The sequence below is a fragment of the Thamnophis elegans genome, chromosome 17 (genome assembly GCF_009769535.1).
Source record: "Thamnophis elegans isolate rThaEle1 chromosome 17, rThaEle1.pri, whole genome shotgun sequence".
NCBI lineage: Eukaryota > Metazoa > Chordata > Lepidosauria > Squamata > Colubridae > Thamnophis > Thamnophis elegans.
Window position 1 is genome coordinate 9754259 of NC_045557.1, and position 7597 is coordinate 9761855.

Genomic DNA, 7597 nt, shown 5'->3' on the forward strand with positions numbered 1-7597 from the left:
TGCCATGATGTAAAAAATACGTTGAGACTCTGGAAAGAGTGCAGAAAAGATCAAAGAGGATTAGGGGACTGGAGGCTAAAACATATGAAGAACAGTTGCAGGAACTGGGTATGTCTAGTTTAATGAAAAGAAGGAGTGGCAGGATAGCAGTGTTCATATATCTCAGGGGCTGCCACAAAGAAGAGGGAGTCAACCTGTTCTCCAAGGCACCTGAGGGCAGGTCAAGAAACAATGGGTGGAAACTAATCAAGGAGAGAAGCAACCTTAGAACTGAGGAGAAATTTCCTGACAGTGAGAACAATCAATCAGTGAAATAGAAGTTGCCTCCAGAAGTTGTGAATGCTCCAACACTGGAAGTCTTTAAGAAGATGTTGGATAGCCATTTGTCTGAAACGGTATAGGGTTTCCTGCCTAGGCAGGGGGTTGGACTAGAAGACCTTCAAGGTCCCTTCCAACTCTGCTATTGTATTGTATTTTATTGTATCTATCTACTATTTATTCTATCTATCTATCTATCTATCTATCTATCTATCTATCTATCTATCTATCATCTATCTATCATCTATCTATCTATCTATCTATCTATCTATCTATCTATCTATCTATCTATCTATCTATCTATCTATCTATCTATCTATCTAATCTACCTACCTACCTACCTACCTACCTACCTACCTACCTACCTACCTACCTACCTACCTACCTACCTACCTACCTATCTATCTATCTATCTATCTATCTATCTATCTATCTATCTATCTATCTATCTAGAGTTTCCAGTTTAAGCAGGGGGTTAGACTAGAAGACCTCCAAGATCCCTTCCATCTCTGTTATTCTATTTCTACTTCAGAGAATAGGTTGCCCCCCTTCTTTATAGGAGCACCCCCCAATTATTGGAACACTGCTAGCATGTCTCCCCTAGTCTTTATTTTCACTAGATTAAATCAAATCACATCAACACTGTCCAAAGGGTAATGTAAGAAGGGTTGGGTCCCCCCCCCCCCCGAAGGAAGTCCATTAAAGTAAAGAATGCACTTGGCACTATAAGTACTAGGCTGGGGATGTTGGGAACTGTAATCCGGCATTTTCTGATCTGTGCTTTGTTGTGAGGAAGGTCAAAGAAACACTTACTTGTTTATGACTGCAAAATTTCATAAAACCATATTTCTTTTTTTTAAACACCCTATATTTTTAGTGTTAATTACAGGTACTCCATGACTAACGAGCACAATTGAGCCCCAAATTTCTGTTGTTAAGTGGGACATTGGTTAAGTGGGTTTTGCCCCATTTTATGACCTTTCTTGCCTCTGTTGTTAAGCGAATCACTGCAATAGATAAGTTAGTCCACCCGGTCGCCAAGTGAATCTGGATTCCGCATTGACTTGGCTTGTCAGAAGGTCGCAAAAGGGGATCACGTGACCTCCGGGACGCTTCAACCGTCACAAATATGAGCCAGTTGTCAAGCATCCCAACGTAAATCATGGGGATGCTGCAACGGTTGTAAGTGTGAAACACGGTCAAAAGTCACTTTTTTCAATGCTGTTGTAACTTTGGTCACTAAATGGACAGTCGCAAGATGAGGACTGAAATGTATTCCAACAGATATTTTACTTTTGTTCAGGGAGGGTGATGTTGCCACAATCGACAACAACAACAAAAAATCTTTAAAAGGTAAAGGTTCCCCTTGCACTTATGTGCTAGTCTCCTTCCTGACCCTAGGGGGCGGTGCTCATCCCCGTTTCAAAGCCGAAGAGCCAGCGCTGTCCGAAGACGTCTCTGTGGTCATGTGGCCGCCATGACTCAAGGCCGAAGGCGCCCAGAGCGCTGTTCCCTTCCCACCAAAGGTGGCTCCTATTTTTCTACTTGCATTTTTTACCTGCTTTCGAACTGCTAGGTTGGCAGAAGCTGGGACAAGTCACGGGAGCTCACTCCGTTACGCGGCGCTAGGAATTCGAACCGCTGAACTGCCGATCTTTCTGATCAACAAGCTCAGCGTCTTAGCCACTGAGCCATCGCATCCCTTTCAAGAAGAAAATCTTTAGGGATATGCTAAGAATGGCTTTTCCTTCCCTGTGGAGCCTCATTTTCCCATCAGGCTGTGTGATCCTGTTGCTTTTCAAATTAGTATTTCAATTAGGGTTGAAAATGCTTCTCCAAGTCTCCTTTGGAAACAACAGTGAGCTCCGAAAGGCCTCAGTGCTAAAACTGCACGGAGGAGGCGAGAAAGAAAGAAGAAGAGGAAAAAAACCCCATCGGTTTTCCTTAAATGCATCGCTCAACATTTCCCCCCCCCCCCCCCGTCATTGATCCAGAAAAGGCTGTTTAAGTCTTTCCACACACGGCCTAGGTGGCATTTTGTTAATATTTTCACGAGACGTATACACGATATAAACAGGGCTAAAATATTTATGAATATAGCTGTAAAGAGCACTTAAGTGCTAATTAAAAGATTAATTAAAAATAAATGAACTCGGGCTTAAAAAGGGAGCCCAGCTGAGGCTTCGACTTTTTCCCCGTTCTGCAGGAATTTTGATTTTATGCAACGTGAGCAGGAGAAAAGAATGGAAGGATTAGCAGGGTAAATTGTAGGCAGTGTTTTGGCCCACCAGCAACCAGCGGAACTCATGGCACATTCAGACAGTGAGGAGGGTTGGGGAGGAACCTGGGCCAGTCCCAGAGGCTGGGGAAGGCTCTGATGAGGGCTCTGTGTCGGAGGCAGAGAGGGGGCCAGAGCCGTCTGACAGTTATCAGCTGCCTTCAGAGTCAGATATCAGTGAGGCAGAAGAACAGCTGGAGCCTGTTCCCAGTGTGCGCATGCGCAGAGCTGCCAGACGAAGGGAACAGCTAAAGAACAGGGTTCGACTTGGGAGGAAGGCCACAGGTGGACGGTGAATGGCCCCTCCCAGAGGAAATAAAAGGGGAGTGAAAGGGGAGTGGAGTTTGCAGGAGACCATTAATTTGCTTAATTGGTTCGTGACTCTCCGAGACTCCTTGCCAAGTTTTGCAGATATCAGCCTGGCAGCTCTCCAAGCCAGATAAGGTCTGTGACTGTAAATCCTCCTTTGAAAGACTTTGCTGGATGTGAATGAGAGGAATTCACAGTAACTTAATAAAAAGAAGTTTTGTCGGGACAAGCAGTTTGCTTCAGGCCCTTGGGAAACCTCGATCAGAAAAGGCACCAGGTTGGAAAACCCAGGCTGGTAGCTAGATAATTGGGACCCAGTGGCTCAGTGGATAAGATGCTGAGCTTGTCATTCAGAAAGATTGCCAGTTCGGTGGTTCGAATCCCTAGCGCCGCGTAATGGAGTGAGCTCCTGTGACTTGTCCCGGCTTCTGCCAACCTAGCAGTTCAAAAGCAGGTAAAAAATGAAAGTAGAAATATAGGAACCACCTTTGGTGGGAAGGGAACAACATTCCGTGCGCCTTTGGCGTTGAGTCATTCTGGCCACATGACCACGGAGATGTCTCCGGACAGCGCTGGCTCCTTGGCTTTGAAACGGAGATGAACACCGCCCCCTAGATTCGGGAATGATTAGCATATATGTGCGAGGGGAACCTTTACCTTTAGTTCAGAGCAGGCAGAAGCTGCTGTCATGTGGGAGAAAACAAATACTGCACAAGAAGCTTGAATACATCATCGACGGAAATGTAGTCCTACACTCAGCCTCGTGCCTGAGATAAAAGTAAAAAAATATATCAAAAGATGCCTTCTGAAAAGGAAAGTCAATGCCAGGTTCACTTACTACCAGGTTACTAATTTATCCACTGCGGCGGATTCACTTAAGACATGTGGCAAGAAAGGTCCCGAACGGGCAAAACTCACTTAAACAAATGTTTCGCTTAACAACAGGGAAATGTTGGGCTCAATTGCTGTATAACATCTGGCTTTATATGTTTGGGATGATTCCCAGGAAGGATCAAAGTGGTTGCTTGGTGCCCCCTGGTGGCCAATGCAACCCATCCATTTGGTGAGTTCACAGTGGGCTCAATTACGGCCGTAAGCCGAGAACTACCTGCAACAAACTCCCAAAGAGGAACGCAAAGCAAAATATCCAGCAAAAACTAGGTGCTTGCTTTTTTTTAAACACCCTCCGCCAAATTTCCCGCTCTTGAGCTACGGCAGAGGTTCCCAAACTTGGCAACTTTAAGACTTGTGGACTTCAACTCCCAGAATTCTCCAGCCAGCTCTGTTGAAGTCCACAAGTCTTAAAGTTGCCAAGTTTGGGAACCACTGAGCTACGGCAATGAGAGACCCTCCTTCTTGGAAAGCTGGTTTGCTCTTTTAATTAGGAACTGGAGATTGCCTTCCAGCTGCGAGAGTTTTATTAAAAGCTCAGCAGCTTTTCCAAGTGGAACGGAGACCGCCAGTCCTGGGAAGCTCAATCGAGCGGATTCCCAAGTTAGACCTGGCTGGATGGGGTAGTGGTGCCCATGAATAATGTAATGGTGAGGTTTTATTAGCCTGCTGTCTGTCGCGGGAGAGCAAGGGTTTTATGAGGGGTGAAATATATGCCGATTAGGTGCAGGGGCGTGAAGGCTTGGCCGGGAGTTTTTTTCCGCCAAGGTTCACAAGTCAGAAGTGAACAGAATGTGTTTGGTGAAAATAAAGTCAGAGAGGAAAAGTCTCCCTATGGGGAAAAAAAGCTTGATGCTGTAATGTTAAGTAAAGGTAAACGTTCCCCTCGCACATATGTGCTAGTCGTTCCTGATTCTAGAGGGCGGTGCTCATCTCCGTTTCAAAGCCGAAGAGCCAGTGCTGTCCAAAGACGTCTCCGTGGTCATGTGGCCGGCATGACTCAACGCCGAAGGCTTACGGAACCCTGTTCCCTTCCCACCAAAAGTGGTCCCTATTTTTCTACTTGCATTTTTTCCGTGCTTCCAAACTGCTAGGTTGGCAGAAGCTAGGACAAGTAACGGGAGCTCACTCCATTATGCGGCACTAGGGATTCGAACCGCTGAACTGCCGACCTTTCTGATCAACAAGCTCAGCATCTTAGCTGCTGAGCCACTGCGCCGTAATGTTAATGGAGTATAATATTCTAATGTTTCTATTATAAATATAATATTAAAATTACTATAAATACTTTGGGTATCATCTATGCATCTATCATCTCTCTCTATCATCTGTATCTATTCTCTATTCTCTCTTTTATCTCTATGCATCTATCTATCTATCCATCCATCCATCCATCCATCCATCCATCCATCCATCCATCCTTAATAATAATATTAGTGAAATAAGGAATAAAATATGTTTTTAATTATTGATGAAAATATCTTTTGTTTAAAAAAAAAATCACCCACTCTTGACTCAGGAAACTGACCAGGAGATCATATTTGATAATCTCATATGATTGCTAAGCATCTTCTCCTCATTTGGAAATCTGCAGCTTTCAAGAGCAGGCTTTTTTTCTGCAAAAACACACACACAAAAAAGCCAAAGAAAATGATTCAGCCTGGGACCATTTTTCTCTTTCTCTAAAACTCCACTCCTAAAAAAATCAAAAACAGTTTGCAAAAGAGGGAATAAATACCAAAGATATATCTAATTGCCTGCCCTTATTTTGTTCGCTACCATTTCCAGTGGCTGGGAAAGGCTAGATAAATAAACTTCACCTTTTTGAAGACTTTTGAGTGTTCCAACCGGCCCTGATTGGGGAATGCTGAGATTTGGAGTCAGACACATCTGGACAGTGCCAAATAATAAGGCGGATTTGAGGCGCCCCTGGTCCTTCCCAAGAGCCTGGTGAAGTGGTCAAACTGGGCCATTGAAAAAGAAAATAAAAAAAAAATTGGCAGGGAGTGGATAATCTCGCTCTCATTAACCCCCCTCTCCTCCAACAAACAGGCCACAACAGCTGTTCTTTTGCATTTGGGAAAAGGGAAGCTAAAAATAGGCCCCCCTCCTCGTGAGCGCTCTCACGCTTTTTCCTTAGCCGATGGAAAAGCTACCCAGGTTTTGCGTTAAATGGCAGGAGTCGAATGCAGAGGCTGGGCCTGTCCATCCGTTTTAGACCAGCACTTCTCAACTTTGGACACTTTTTAAGATGGGTGGACTTCACCTCCCAGAGTTCCCCAATTCTGGTTGTTGAAGTCTTAAAGTAGCCAAAATTGAGAAACCCTTTTCTACAAGATGGAAAGACAAGATCTAAATCTTAAGTTTCAGATAGCAACATGACCCAGTGAATCAATCAATCAATCAATCAATCAATCAATCTATCTATCTATCTATCTATCTATCTATCTATCTATCTATCTATCTATCCATCCATCCATCCATCCATCCATCCATCATCCATCCATCCATCCATCTATCTATCAGTGAATACCACTCATGCATCCTCACCTATCTATCTATCTATCTATCTATCTATCTATCTATCTATCTATCTATCATTCGTCTATCTATCTATCTATCTATCTATCTATCTATCTATCTATCTATCTATCTATCATCTATCAGTGAATACCACTCATGCATCCTCACTGAATCTCCAGAACTGTACAGCCTACAAACTTGATATTTGGCACGTATGTTACTCTTGGCTTCTAGGTGCTTGCTAAGAAAGGATTTTCTGAAATGACCATCGGATCATTACAATTTCTTTTAGTATTAGTAAGACGCTCTGATGCTAAGGAGTTAAGACGTTCTACTAACCCTCCCCACCTGAAAAGAACTCTGTTCCAACTGCCACTTGGGGTTGGGTGTGACCAGCGGGTGACTCAACCTGAAAAACGCTCTGATGCTAAGGAGTTAGCCTGAGGGAGAGAAAGGGATAGGAGAGGATCAATGGGGCCAGCCTGCGGGAGAGAAGGAGAAAGGCTGATTGTAACTACACATTTATTTTTAAGCTGTTTAGTGTCGATTTATTTATCAAGCCCGATCACATAGTTTAGTAGTGGAGCACAGGTATTCAGCTAGTGTAGGATAATAAGATTATTATTATTTTCCTTGTTCTATGCTTGCCAATGTGAACTCGCAAACAACCAGGAAACAAAAGCAGGTTATAAATTCATTATTAAGGAAATTGAAAATATCTGAATCCCGTTAAACGCCTACTGAGTGTAGCCTACCCACTTCAAATCTTCCAGGGCGGGGTGGAGGGAGAAGAGGCACCCTGCACATGCTCAGAGGTACCCTCTGCTTCTGATAGTTTTTGTTCCCAAGACATCCAAGGTTCAAAGAGAAGAGAGAAGCTCGCGAGGACTTAAAAACAGTAAATTAGTGTGATTCTCCAATTAGTGCCACCAGCCACCCTTTGCCTATCTGTCTGTGTCTGGGTGTGATCTCAGTGTCCTCCCCGGGATTTTGGCATGGATCTACTAAGACTTTTTACGGTGGTAATGGGATCTGTAGTTGGCAGGATTTGAAAGAGCTTATTCGGTCGGGGAGGTGGCCATCTATGGCCACATGTGCTGCCATTTCACTACAGGCTGGTATGACACATAGAGACTCGGTTGTAAGTATTCACCATTAATGCATCAGCTGTTTGTGACCTGCCAGCAGAGTTGATGGCAGATTCGGACAGTGAGGAGGGTTGGGGAGGAACCTGGGCCAGTCCTGGAGTCTGGGGAAGGCTCTGAGGAGGGCTCTGTG